Genomic DNA, 15,493 nt, shown 5'->3' with positions numbered 1-15,493 from the left:
TACATATTCGCCTAGGTCTGCACTGAAAAGGGTTTCCACAGTGACTCTAGGTTTCCATGACAACCACAATGAGCCTTCTCTCTGTTTAGTAACTAGGGATGGCTCCACCCCACCCTCTCTTCCATTCTGTCAAAGTAGAACTCATTCCCTCCTGTTATCTAGGCCCCCAACCTGAGAAAGCTTACCCACAAGGGAAACTGCAACCAGCCAGAAAGCAGAGCTTCACTCAAGCTGTGAACAAAACATATTCCTGGAGGCATGACCACAGTGTTCTCCCCAGTCTGTGGAGGTCTCCATGGAAATGTCATGTTATAGAGCAACAGTGTTTTCATGGTCCTAGATCCGTTCTTTCATCAATAATTACCAATGCATCTATCACTTCATAACAGAAAGTTAAAGTCTGAGACACCTTGTGTAGAAAAGGATCTGAAAATAAAAAATCCAGGGTTGAAGAGACTTAAATGGAGATGCCGGGAATCGAACCCGGTGCCTCATACATGCAAAGCATGTGCTCTACCATTGAGCTACATCCCCAAATCTGCTAGTGATCTGATCATTTCTTATATGAACTCACAGAGATTGAAGCAACATTGATAACCTTCCAAGGATGTACATCAGGTCTTTGTGTATAATTGATGGTGTCCAGTTTAGTGATTTAGGACAGTTTTTCTGTCGTTTCTTGTATGACAAAAATTTTCTGCTTTCAATAAGAAGAAAATAAGAATATTTAGAGAAAATTATCGTATGCTCTTCAAAACCTGTCAGACCTATAACAAATAATACTGAATTATTCAGGTTCCTCCACTTTAACTCAATTTTACGTTGGATTAATAGTTCAGTTAACAGTATAATGCCAAATTCATAATAATGTTACTGAATTAGCAATATGCTCTCATCTTTCAGGGCATCAAAGTTTCCAGTAACTTGTTGAACACACCTCTATTCTCTTTTAAAACGTGCCTTAGCTTTCAGGCCTTCAGACACTATTTTCAAATTTTTGGGGAGGCTGGCCATCTTCTTCTCAACTTTGCCACATACTATTTTTCACTTCATATAGTCCAGTGGGTAAATGTAAAGTAAGTAGGCAGACTACTCTCCACCAGCTGTCTTGAACTCTCCACAGACCTCTTGAGAAAACAGTACTAAGTCCAGAATTGATTGCTGCTGGTCGGAGGAGATGGTCTTGGCCTACATTGAAACTGTCTGCATTACATGTATGATTAGTCAAGTGTCACTGAAACTTAGAGGACTCTACAATAATCTCCTACATAGAAGAGACAATCCCTTCTCACCATGACCTAGGAGAGGGACTGTAGTGGCAGGTGCTAAGAGGCAAGACTCACCAGAGGCTTTGTCCCTACAGGGACAGTGGGTGGGGAGAGAATGGGTGAGGTGTGTGTATCCACAGCTGAGATGAGGACCTCAGGAGCCTCAGTCCCACTCTACTTCTTTCCTTGTTTTTGTTTTAATTCAGGTGGGAGAGTCATACCAAACAGCAAATCTCATAAAAGAGACATGTTGGGAGGGTTCAGGTTGTGGAGAGACAAATACAGGAGTGGCTTCCTCTGCTTCCAAGAGGGAGCTGAGAACTGGCACAGAAACACACAGTCTTTGTAAAGTGTTTCTTAGGGGGACTGAGTTTTCTAGAGAGGAGATTTCCACTGTGAGTGATGGGGGGATTTCAAGTGCTGAGTCTGGGGGAGCCCAGAGATTATTGAGTTTTCCTGTTCCTGGATTGGTGGGTTTTCATGCTCAGGGATTGGTGGCTTTTGTTCAGACTTTTCACCTAAAATTAGCATGATCTGGGGCAGGTTCTGTTGAGAGGCTAGAGATAAACTTTATGAACTTTACAGAGGCTGGAATCTCTCTAATGACAGTTAAGGAAGTCTGGGGGGGTCTCCTGGCTGCTGGAGTTCCTCAAGATGGAACCTGGCAGCTTTCCCCTCTAGATGGTTTACAAAGTTTACAAAATATACAAAGTTTACAAAGGGAGTCCATAGCAGACCTACTCTAGGAACCTGGGAATTTGAACATAAGTCTTAATTATTTTCCTTTACCTTTAAGCTTATGGGAAGATTGAACACTGGATATATGAATACTTGAAAAGGATAAATTTCCTTTCTAGGAATAAAAGGATAAATTTCCTATTATAGGAAATGAAATTTGAATTTCTTATGAATTTAATCTTAAATTTGAAGAGCTACATGTAGCTATCCAGTGCTACAGTAATACATAGCATCTGGTCTAGATATTTTTTTAATAACTTAATCTCCTCACTTAGTTATACACCAAAGATCATATATAATGAATAAAGCAAGTCCCCTGTTTTATTATATCTGAGTTCTAGTACAGAATATAGACCTAACTTGGATTATTCAATGACTCCTACACTAATGAAAATCAATCTTATTTTGAGTCTTGTTCAGGTATGATTGATTTTACAGGGAGAGACCTTATACTTATTTATGCCTTTTGATATACATGCTTTGTGTTTTGAGAAGAGAAACTTAGAAGAAGGGTGGCTAGATCAGAAAGGAAATATCCTCTATCCCTAAGTGAAAAGATTTGAATCAGAGACTTCAGGATAATACAGCAGTGAGAAGGAAATGGAAGGGGGGAGAGTAAATGGCTCCCTGGGTAAATTGCTTGACAGAAAAGCATGAATCCTGAGGTCAGCTCTCCAGAATTCACGAAAACTTGTATGAGACAGTACATGTCTGTAATCCCAGAGCTCCTTCAACCAGACTAGCTGTGGTAACAAAACAATTCCTAGGATCTCAGGAGACTGCAAGCTTAGCATGAACAATAGCTAACAGGAGACAGTGCCAACAAGGTGATAGGCGAGGACCACAGCTGAGTGGTGGGTGCTTCTGATGTAATGCTTTTGATTCCCTGTGATTTCTGCTTCCTTATATTCTTGTTGTATGTATGGGGGGAAGAGATTTCCTACTGATCCTCAGTAAGAACAAATATCACAATGGAATAAAGAGTAATAATAATGAAGCAGACAAGGTGGGAGATCAAGCCTGCATTCCAGATGACATAGTTGTGTGCAGACCCCAGGACCCTGGGGAGGGGGTTGTTCTTCTAATCTGATGGCCCCAGACCTCACACAAATGGGGCTCTCAGTATGGAAACAACAGAAGCAACCATGCATATGCATATGTCCCCAGAGCATGCATACATACGCAGGTGTGCCCTGTACCCTTCCAAGTGCAAGAAGGGAAACATTGGATCATATTTTATACCTTGTCTTTTAGTCAGAAGGTGTCAATGCACTCAGAATAACAGTTCATATGAAAGCAAGACCAGAAAAAAAAACAGAAAAGTAGAATATTAACACTTATAGGAAAATACTAATATTAAATGTGACTTATAAGTTACATTTACATATGCACACATTCAACAGAATATGATGCCATAATGTTAATACCAGGGATCATAAGAATGCTGACCATTAATAAGCATCATTTTTCGCAGAGGCTGAACTCCCTGACTAGTTCCTTACATTATTCTTGTACTCTGGGACTGTCCCTTTCTTCAGGACTTTCAAAGCCTAATGTCATCTTGTGGCCTTTACATCAGTGTAAACATGTGCATCACACACACACACAGATACACTGCAAACAAATGCACAAAAAACATGTGTACTCTGATGCGTGCACACTTGTGCACAAACACATATACGTATACTTCCCACTCACATCTGCATGTACCTGTACTACACACACACACACACACACACATACACACACAGTCACACACACCCATACACACACAGTCACACACACAAAGAGACGCACATGCACAGGCACCCACAAGTGCAAGCCCACAAAATAGAAATCATACACCTTCTTGAATAAAATGATTCTAGTTTTGCGTATAAAAAGCGTGAAAAATAATTGTAAAAAAAAAACTCACAAACACGAGATTGCTCTTGAAAGTCACCAGCGGATATAGTGCAATGCTCATGACTGACAGAGAATGAAGGTGTGTGACATGGAGGGATTTGGGTAGTCATACTGTAGCCGCATCTGAGTGCCATAGAATTCATTACAAGCACAAACACCATATTCTCAACGAAGAACCACTGTATACACAGTGTTATTTTCGTTTCTTTTTCTTTTCTTTTTCTTTTCTCCTTCTTCCCCTTCTCCTTCTCCTTCTTCTTTTTGGTTTTTCAAGACCGGTTTCTCTCGGTAGACCTGGCTGTCCTGGAACTCACTCTGTAGACCAGACTGACCTCCAACTCAAGTGCTGGGATTAAAGGTGTGCACCAGCACTGCCTGGCTGTATACACAGTTTGAACTGCTCACTTTACACTGAGCAGCGATGAAGTGATTTATTGAACACCAGTACTGTGGTGCTCCATAAGTGGGAACTGCTGTAGTATACCCTTGAATCTTCCAAACATGCCAGCAATACATTAACTAGGGGATATTTGGCACTCTGTAAAACATCAGCCCTTTCCATTGAAATGTAAGACTATAGGTTTGCTGCCACCCTGTGGCTGTAATGAGAATTGCATCAGTGTGAGTCAGGCCAGATTAACTCTATGGTTGGGAGGGAGAGAACCTAGACTGTGAACTGGATTTGATAGGACCTTACCTCTGTAGTTTGGGGAATCTTTCTCCTCCATATATTTTCATGGTAATCAGCTTGCCTACATTCGAAATTAAGTAAAACCCAAGCAGCTGAGCCAAGGGAGGTTTTCTTCTTTGCATCATTAAGGTAAAAAGCCCACTCAAATTCTTGGCCACACCTTCTGTTGGCAGACCACATGAAAGGATATAGAATCCACTCTTCTGTTGAGGGACACCTGGGTTCTTTCCAGCTTCTGGCAATTATAAATAGGGCTGCTATGAACATAGTGGAGCATGTATCCTTATTACATGGTGGGGAATCCTCTGGGTATATGCCCAGGAGTGGTATAGCAGGATCTTCTGGAAGTGAGGTGCCCAGTTTTCTGAGGAACCGCCAGACTGATTTCCAAAGTGATTGTACCAATTTGCAACACCACCAGCAGTGGAGGAGTGTTCCTCTTTCTCCACACCCTCTCCAACACCTGCTGTCACCTGAATTTTTAATCTTAGCCATTCTGACTGGTGTAAGGTGAAATCTCAGGGTTGTTTTGATTTGCATTTCCCTAATGACTAATGAAGTTGAGCATTTTTTAAGATACTTCTCTGCCATCCAAAGTTCTTCAGGTGAGAATTCTTTGTTTAACTCTGTACCCCATTTTTTAATTGGGTTGTTTGGTTTTCTGGAGTCTAACTTATGAGTTCTTTATATATATTGGATATTAGCCCTCTATCTGATGTAGGATTGGTGAAGATCTTTTCCCAATTTGTTGGTTGCCGATTTGTCCTCTTGATGGTGTCCTTTGCCTTACAGAAACTTTGTAATTTTATGAGGTCCCATTTGTCAATTCTTGATCTTAGAGCATATGCTATTGGTATTCTGTTCAGAAACTTTCTCCCTGTACCGATGTCCTCAAAAAATGTGGTATATATACACAATGGAGTACTATTCAGCCATTAGAAACAATGAATTCATGAAATTCTTAGGCAAATGGATGGAGCTGGAGAACATCATACTAAGTGAGGTAACCCAGACTCAAAAGATGAATCATGGTATGCACTCACAAATAAGTGAATATTAGCCTGGAAAATTGGAATACCCAAAACATAATCCACACATCAAATGAGGTACAAGAAGAAAGGAGGAGTGGCCCCTTGTTCTGGAAAGACTCAGTGAAGAAGTATAGAGCAAAACCAGAACGGGGAAGTGGGAAGGGGTGGATGGGGGAACAGGGGGAGGGAAGGGGGCTTATGTGACTTTTGGGGAGTAGGGGGCTAGAAAAGGGGAAATCATTTGAAATGTAAATAAAAAATATATCGAATAAAAAAAAGAAAGGATATAGAAGAAAACTTTTGGATTTTGCCTGCTTGCCTTTATTCTCACCTTCAATCTCTGTTATCCTGTTTCATTTGCTGGTGTTTGAACCTACTTTTCTGTGACTCCAGAAGCTCCCTAAGAATCCTCCTGATCTCTAACACCAAACTTGGACTGTTGTGACCTTAAGTCTTATTTACAAGTACAAGATTTTTTGGCCTTTATGCCTAGGTGGGATGACACATGCACTTAATCCATATCCAAATACCTTTAATCCTTATCTTGAGGTACACCTGTAGTCTGGTCCACAACTTCTGCTGGAGATCTACATGAGGACAACGGGATGCAGAGATCACACCCCTCTCTGTCACCCTGGAAGGTAACACACAGGGAAATAAACCCATGAACTAGAGGAAACCAGGAGGAGACAGCACCTAAAACCCAGAGGATGGAATGGTGGTGGCTTGTCTGAGCAGACTCCTTCAGAGAAAGGTATGCACAATGACTTTCCTCTTCCCATCTCATCACACAACCATGAACACACCGGGCCATGCCAGGGAATGTATACACACAGTGGAAATGTAAGCCTGTGCATTTACCACTAGCATTCTGGGTTCCCTCCCTGACTGTGTCCTATGCACAGTCACAGAGTGAAACATTGAGACTCAGAAAATTCAGCAGAGGCATCAGATGAAGATTTAATTTATTCCACTGGCTAATAGGGGAAAATAGAGCATGAAAGTATATAAAGACATATGAGAGATAACTGTGAAGAAATGGGTAATCTGAGTCATACTGATAAACAAATCAGGATGGAGAATAAGCAAGCACATCAGTGAAGTTCCAGTCAGTCAATCAATCTTTGCAGACCCAGCTTCTTTCTAGGAATCCCTGTTCCCACATACACAATGCCTCTCCCCCTCACTAGTCTAGATCCATTAATGTGTTGGTTGAGGGGCCAAGAAGTCAAACCACATCTTCCAACAGATTCACCAATAACAGTTACACACAGAATTCTGAAAGCTACACAGTTATGATCTTTTAGTGAGAACCTTGTGAAGAGGGCCTGTGGACTTGTCTCTCGGACATTTCTCTCACTTCCTTCAATAGAATCAGTAGCCTCTACAGGCTCTTAAGGAAGTAGGGTCAAACTGCATTAAACATCAAGTAAATTCTTCATCACCATCGAGTAATGCATGCAGATCCTTCATGAGTATCCTTGACATTTGGTTTCTGACACTTCATACGAAATTTAATATTTGATTCACAGATTATGCAATAGATAGTACCTGTAGATTAAAATAATATTAGGAGTAGTTGAATCAAAAGGTGTGAAATAATTTTGAGTAATCTAGGTACATAAACTTATACTGCCTATACATTTGAAAGGCTCAAAACACTGCTGAATTACTACATACATAAATGTAGAGGATGTGTGCCATCTGTTTGATTATTCATTATCTGTAAGATATATATTGTTTCAAAACTGTTCTACCCATTCAATGCAACAAGAAAAAGAATAATGCTATTTATATTAATTGGGTGTTTAATTCCAAACTTCATAGATTAATGCATCGAAAAAGAAAACTAAGAATCAAAGAAAGTCAGAGAAGGACATTGCCTGAAAAGAGACTTCCATATGAGCTAAAGCAACTGAGCTCAAATGCTATTGTATTCAAGGTTGGCAAGTCCCGAAATACCGAAATCAACAGTCACACTTATATCCACACATGTACAGACAACTGCATATTTTGAGCCAACAAAGTAGTGTGGGGAGGGGAGGAGGTATGGGATGTTCAACTGACAGTGGGTGGACCTGGAGGGGAATAAAATCTGGAGTGTAAAAAAAAAGGATTAAATAAAATTAAATAAAAAAGAAAAATGTGAAAGGCTTCAATTGTGCCATTGTGCAATGGGACATTGAATAATATTGTTCATTTTATAAGAGATTTATTAGCGACATTAGGACAGGAGGTGTGCAGACAACAGCAGGGCAGGGGCTTCTGAGGAGAAGCAGGTTCCCATGGAAGAGTGGGTAAAACACAAAAGACGGCAACTTAAATTTTATTTAATCGAAAGTACACAGTGTCCCACAATTGCAATCTCGTCAACAGGAAGCTGAGGTAGGAGGACCACTTAGAGTTCTAAACCAGGCTAGGATACTGCGGAATGGTCTCTCAAAACAAGCCAAAATTGCAAGTAAAAAAAAGGAACAAAAGATAACAAAGCTAAACAGAACAACCACAACAAAAACAAACACAAAATAGTAAGGAAAGAATAAAAAGTCCTCTAGCCAACTGCATAGGTAAATAATCATCTGAGACATTTCTGCAGGACAATCAGAGACTACTGTTTAGAATTTTCACTTAATGTCCCACCTCTCATACCTGTTTCACAGAGTGAATACTGGGATCATTCTCATAAACAATCATCTGAGACATCTCTGCAGGACAATCAGAGACTACTTTTTAGAATTCCCACTAAATCCCCCCCCCTTTTATACCTGTTTCACAGAGTGAATACTGGGATCAGAGAGTGCACACTATATTCTGTTCTTTCTCCCCCTCCTCACTTCCCCTCCCAGGCAATGTCACCTGTGCATCATGGGACAGAGCAGCACCCTCTGAGGGGCAGAGTGGTCCCAATCCCTCTCCTTCTGCTAGCAACACACTGGCCACAAATCCCCAAATGGGAGTGAGCCTACTTGGGTCTGGGATCCCTGCATCTGGCTACAGAAAATGCTCCTTTCACTGCATCGCCAGGGTCGCCATTGAAATGGGTGTCCACAAGGACCCCAGGTTTCCGTGGCAACCACAAATGCTCCTGATCTCTGCTCAGTAACTAGAAATGGCTCCGCCTCGCTCTCCCTTCCTTTCTTTCAAAGCAGAACTCTGTCATTCTTGTTAGCTATCATCCCACAAAGCACATCCTCTTAGAGAAACTGCTACCAGCACAAAAGCAGAGCTTTATCCAGCTGTGAACAAAACATATTCCTGGAGGCATGACGAAGCTGTACTCACCAGACCATGGAGGTCTCCATGGAGATGTTACGGTTATAGATGAACATTGTCGTCATGGCGATAGATGAGAGGTTTCCCGCAATTATCACCTTTGCATATTTGCCCTTATAATAGAAAGTTAACTGCTAGGACGCCATATGTGGAAATAACCTGAAAAGGAAAAATAAGAAGTTGAAAAGACTTACTTGGAGATGCCGGGAATCGAACCCGGTGCCTCATACATGCAAAGCATGTGCTCTACCATTGAGCTACATCCCCAAGCCTGCAGAAGACCTGATTATAACATATATGAATTCACAGAGACTGAAGCAACATTCCTAGGTTTTGCAAGGATTAGCATCAGATCTTTGTCTATAATTTATAACTTCTACGTTGTTGTTTGAGAGGATTTTTATGTTTTTACTTGTATGACAAAAACTATTTTCAATAAAAAGAAAATAATAATATTAACAGCAGTAAATCTTATGCTCTTCAAAACCTGACAGACCTACAATTAATAACACTTTGAATTATTCGGGCTCATCAATTTTAACTCAATTTTATTTTGTATTATTAGTTCAATTAATACTATAATGTCAAATTAATAATAATGCTACTGAATTAACAATATGCTATCATATCTTAGAATCAAAGTTTCCTGAAACTTCCTGAACATGCCTCTATTGTCTTTTAAAACATGCCTTAGCTTTCTGGGCTTGAAAAATTGTTTTCAAAATTTTAGGCAGGCTGGTTATCTTTTTTTTTTTTTTTACAACTTTTCCACACGCTACTTATTGCTTCATATTTTCTAGTGGGTAAATTAAAATAACTACAGAACTGTCAGTTTCTGGATGTTTACATGTCTCACCAGCTGGGTTGTAAGCTTGTGAAAATAAGAAATTTATTATAATCTGTCCCCCTTTTTCATATGCCATCAAATATGAGTCTCAGCATACAAAATCATTACAGGAATATTTTATATGTGTTCAGATGAGTGAAAATAATAAATATAACCAGAGAAGATGGCAAAGTATATAAAACTGTTTCTAAGATTAAGGACATTGCACAACTTCATCTGTTATAGAAATGCTATGAAGAATGCAATGAAAATACGATTCAATGGCTTAGAATAAAGACAACAAGCATTGGCAGAGAAGATGAGGTAGTAAAGGAGAGTGAGAGGAAATAAAAAGTGAAGACAGAAGCACAGGAGAGGGAAGGAGAGAGGGACCCCAAGGTAAAGTGTGGGGAAGAGATAAGTAGTAGCAACCCATTGCCCATGGGAAGAGAGTGCTTAGGCAGTGCTGGATAATTGCTGTTACTCAACCGACCAAGTGCTATGAATTATGTGTCAGTATTTCTCTGTGAGTCAGGATCCTTTTGCATTATATTTCTCCCTGGATGATTTACTTAAATATTCTTCCTTTATTTGAAATAAATTCACCATTTCTCTCCTAAAATATGCTAATTCCAGATTCCAGTCCCTGTACTTGTCTCAGATCCACTCTCCTTTCCCTCCTATCTGGATCTACTTTCTTCCTGTCTCTCATTACAAAAGCACAGGCTTCTAAGATATCACATCGAAAGATAACAAAATGACTTAGAATAAGATAAAGCACAACTATCACATAGAAGCTGGCCAAGGGAACAGAAGAAAGGAACCCAAAATTAGGCAATGAATCTGAGATCCACCTATTCACATACTCAGGTGTCCCATACCCAGTCAAACCTGAAAGCTATAATATAATATATGCAGACATCAGGGTGCAGGCCCTGTGCCTTCATAATAGAATCGATCTTAAGATCCTTTCTGATATTAAAACTACAGTGAGAATTCTGTCAGTCTCCATGGGTCACAAGTTAATTGATTCAGAGATAGAAAGCAGTTATTTACAACTTAGAACACATTCCAAGAGGTTGTAAAACAATTAACTAAAGGTGATAAAAGAGAAGAAATGATTTATTGTAGGTGCAAGGACAGAAGATAAAATATTGACTGGGTTGATTTATACAAAAGTTCAGTAACAACTTATGGGTTTTAAACCTCCAGCAACCTGTAAAGCTAGTTACAGTTAATGAACATCTAGTTTTAATGGATACATATGCAGACACTCTCTGTTGTATACTACTTATTAAATTTATGATTTTAATTTACATTTGAAATTTTAGTGAACTTATAAAAAAAGATATGGATTTTTGGAATATCCATGTGATCCATTTTCCTAGAATAGTTAGATAAAAAATATGTCCACTACATTGTAGGGAATTATTACATCAGAGCAGCAGGAGAGAGCAAGATTAGGAGAAGGCAGGAGAAGGACAGCAGAGCAGAATAACTAAGAAATTAAAAGCAAACTTGGGGATTAAGTGCGCAATATGCAGTATGCAGAGAGACAGAGGGACTCAGAAGAAGCTGCAGAGAAAGCAGAAGGAGCAGGCAGGCTTCTCCTTGCCATGGGACTGAACAGGTATTTTCTTAACAGCAAGGCTACCTTAGTCTTTCTAAAAGACAACAGAGCTTTTTCCTTAAAGACTGAGGTTTAATTCTTTTACCAATAAAAGGGCAGAAGCTTTCTCTTTCTCTATGCAGTAAAGATGGTAGCTCAGTTTTCATCCAGAGTGAGTGAATTCTTTCTGCAGAGACACTTGTTTTTTTGCTCCATATATGTAGGTAAGTATCGATGTGTGTGTATATGTAGGTAAGTATGGGTGTGTGTGTGTATGTATGTGTGTAGTTATTATTTTAGTATGCAACTAAGTTCTTCTCAAATGCATGAAGTTGTATGAATATGTATGCAGGACTTTGTATATGAATTTATGTGAGTCTATTAATATTTGCTTATGTTAAACAATTTCCTTCTGCAAGTGACTCTAGTGTGTTTCAATAAATGTTTCTTGTTCTAAAATCTTCTTTCTGCCTGACAAGCTAGAGACAAGTCTTCTGGCCAAGAGATAACAAACCCCTGGCAGTTAATCCTTTACTTAATCCCCCTGTTGCATGATGAGGTGCTAAAAGCTACAGCCTGCAGTGCTTGGGCTCAAAGGATAGGCAGGCCAGCTACCATTGAAAAGTAACTTAGACTTAAGATAGGTAAACATTATAAAATTGCAACCCTAATATCTTGCAAGAGCAAGTCTTGCTCCCACCTACAAACTCTGTCCTCAGATATCTTCAAGAGAGAACATGAATGCCAGAGCTGGTCTCTGACAGAGTTTCACTCAGATATTAACTCTAAATAAATACATCGTGAACTTTGGATGCACATGGATGGAAGAGTAAAAAAATCTTCCTGAGTGAGGTAACTCAGATGCAGCATGATAAACATGACACGTATTTGCTTATAGGTGATTGTCGTGAGTTAAATAAATCCATAGACCCAGAGAGGTTCTGCATAGGAGTGACTAGGGGGACACAAGTATCTCTCTGGGAGGGGAGAGTAGAGTAGATGACTTGGTGAGTGCGGAGGGTGTTGTGGGTGTTGAGGGTGTGGAGGGTGTTGTGGGTGTTGGTGTTGAGGGTGTTGAGGGTGTTGAGCATGAGAATGCTGGAAGCTGTCCAGGACAGTGGGAAAGAAAATCTGACAAACACCAACACTTGAAAACCTACCTATCTAAACACACTGATTGCTTTTGTGGTGTTAGAACAGGCCAACCAGCCAGCTGAGTGGTTGTATCACCACTGTTTAAAAAATACCTCCATGTATCAGAGGATGAAACAGTACATCAGTTTGTTAACTCTGCAAACAGACTGCAGTAAACAAACTGCAGTGTGTTTACTGAAATGTCAACTATCCTTAAGTATTAAACAGGCTTAAACTGTGTACTTTACAGAATCTGATAATACAACTGAAGATACAGACAATGTGTGTAAATTTGTGGAAAATGTACACTAGAGAAACTAAGCCCACCCCTGTCCAAACCGAGAGGCAAGCACTAAGAAGAAAAGGAGTAGTGAGCCCATTACTGGTACCAGATCAGGTGGACAGACTTCCCAAACCCTGACGGCAGGTCATCAAGGGTTTATTTGAAACACTCAAGCATTGCTATGAGGGGAAACAACCCAGACAGAATCCTCATTCACATCATCTTTATTATATCCCTTAACAAATAGTGACTCCAGAAAAGAAATATCAGAAAATCCTCTTGAGGTTCTTACTCTGACTGATAATGAAACTTTAAAAAGATAATGAAAACTTGAGGACAATAACTTTTTTATATTTTACGTGTCTTTTATATGTATGCATATTTTACCTGGTGCTCAAATAGGTTGAAAGGAGGTGTCAGATCCCAAGGAACTGGAGTTACAGGTGTTTATGATCTTCCATATGGGTGGCTGGAATTGCACAAGACGTTTCTGCTAGATAGAGTCATCTTTACCAGTTAGCCACCCCCCCCCCCCCCCAGCTTCTCAAGAACAATGTTTCCTACTTTAATAGGAAAACTCTAATGAGTCAGGAGTTCTTGTTCTTGCAGAAGCCCTAGGTTTGGTTCTGAGCATCCACCAGGAGGCTCACAGCCATGCACAACTCCAGTTCCAGGGGATTCAATGCCTTTTTTGACCTCTCTGGATACCAGGCACCCATGTGGTACAAAGACATATATGCAGACAATATACTCCCACAGATGAAATTAAATAAACAAATCTAAGGCGGGAAACAAAGGTGCAAAGAAAACCTTTGGTGGGGGGGCTAAGCTTTAATTTCCATCAGCAGTACTTGGGAAAATGATGGAGCATAAAATGAGGAGAAGCTGGTCTTTTTAAATAAAGCCAGCAAGGATATCAGCCTCATGGTACACAGTATTAAGGAAGCGAAAAGTAGTAGTGTAAGCACACCTAGAGAAGAGATAGAAGAAAAGGAAAAGTTGGAGTTTAGGGAATGATTCAGAAAAGTGGACAGGCTTAGGAGCAAGATTGCAGCTCTGTGAGAGACTGCTAGAAGAACAGGGGTTTTGGGAAGGAAAAGCACATGACTCCATAAAATGGTAGTTATTTCCCATTTGCTGTAGAATGCCTTAAAGTGGATCCCCTTCTAAGGCCCGGTGCTTGGCTGACAGAACTCATTATTAAGCCCTATGTGGAGTGAAGGTGACTTGTATCCTCCCAGAGGATAAACTTTACAAAACTTTTGCTTGTTTTCAGCAAGGTGGCACCCTTCCATTAAGGAGACTTCAAGGCTGCTGTGAATAGTACCACACCAAAGCCTTAGGTGTAGACAGTCACTACCACACAAACACAAACACCAATTTCTTCTTTACAGCTTGCTAATCAAGGGATCCAGACATTTGTGTTTGCCTGGGTTTTACATGAGAAAGCCTTCATTTACTTATTAATTTATTCAGAATCTTACTTATGTTTATTTTCTTTGCATAGTGATCACAGCCCTTGTTCATCTTTCTGCTCAGGTGGGAAGGTGTCCTGGGACTCAGAAGGTCAGGTCCCACACAGCTCTGATAAGAGAAATTATCCCATTTGAAGGGCATCCTGAGAAACTAGAAGCCAGGCCCCATGTAGCTTTGAGGGGAGGACAGTGTCCATATGGAAGGAAGCCCAGGAACCACAGCTATGAGCTGAAGCCTCCTCAGCAGCTGCCTTGCAGCTCCTAGGAAACACTATCCCTAGCTAGCATAAACCGCCTGTTCCAGCCTCCAAAACTTTCACAGAGTTTATCTCCAGCCCCTCAATTGGACCCACCCCAAATTATGCTAATTTGAGGTGAAAAGTCTAAACAAAAGCCACCAATCCCAGAGCATGCCCAACTTCAGGGAAGAACAGCTCAGGAGCCTCAGCACAGCTCTCCGCATTCTTTCCTTCTTTTTTTCTTGGCTGCTTAGGAAAGAGATGCATATAAGGGAGCAAAGAGGATTGTCTGACAGCCAGGAACTGAGCAGACACAGTCTTTATATAGTATTTGTTTGTTTGTTTGTTTCTTTCTTTCTTTCTAGTATAGAATAGAGTTTATTCAGGGCATGGGGAGGGGAGTTAAGGGGGTATTAGAGGCAGAGAGAGGGAGAGAGAAGGACAGAGTAGAGAAGGAGACACATGCCGTGACCACCTAGAAATGCAGGGATGGGGGGGAGAGCCCAAGAGGGCAAGAGAGAGAAGCAGTTTCTTAGGGATAGAGATTCCTAGGGAGATTTCCAGGGTGTACATCACTACATTTTCAAGTCCCGAGGTTGGGGATTTACAGATTGTTAGGTTTTCTTGTTTATGGATTGCTGGGTTCTCACGGTCAGAGAGTGGTGGGATTTGGTCATACATTTCATCTAAAATTAGGATAACCTGCGATGGATGGTCCTTTTATGGGGCTGCGATGAACTTTGTAAATTTTTGAGAGTCCTAAGGAACTGGTGGGTTTACTTGTGACTTTTCACCTAAAATTAGGATACCCTGGGGATGATCCTGTTGGTGGGAAGTAGGTAAACTTTGTGAGAGTTTCAGAGTGCTCAGGGATTGGTGGCTTATGTTCAGACTTTGCACTTAAAATTAGCACAAACTAGAGATGCTCCTTTTGAGGGGCTTTATATGAACTCAGCGAAAGTTTCACAGTGTTCAGGGATTGATGATCTATGTTCAGACACTTCACCTAAAATTAGGATAA

At 40.4% G+C, this 15,493-nt stretch overlaps 2 non-coding genes across 2 annotated transcripts; both read right to left on the bottom strand.

The window, feature by feature from the left end:
• Nucleotides 1-462: 462 nt before the first annotated feature.
• Trnaa-ugc (transfer RNA alanine (anticodon UGC)) lies at nucleotides 463-534 on the bottom strand. The gene has a single exon. It is a non-coding gene; the product is annotated as a tRNA-Ala (tRNA).
• Nucleotides 535-9,101: 8,567 nt separating this feature from the next.
• On the bottom strand, nucleotides 9,102-9,173 carry Trnaa-ugc (transfer RNA alanine (anticodon UGC)). Its single transcript has one exon. It is a non-coding gene; the product is annotated as a tRNA-Ala (tRNA).
• Nucleotides 9,174-15,493: the final 6,320 nt, after the last annotated feature.

The sequence above is a fragment of the Apodemus sylvaticus genome, chromosome X (genome assembly GCF_947179515.1).
Source record: "Apodemus sylvaticus chromosome X, mApoSyl1.1, whole genome shotgun sequence".
Lineage (NCBI taxonomy): Eukaryota > Metazoa > Chordata > Mammalia > Rodentia > Muridae > Apodemus > Apodemus sylvaticus.
This window is presented reverse-complemented; position numbering and strand designations above follow the sequence as displayed.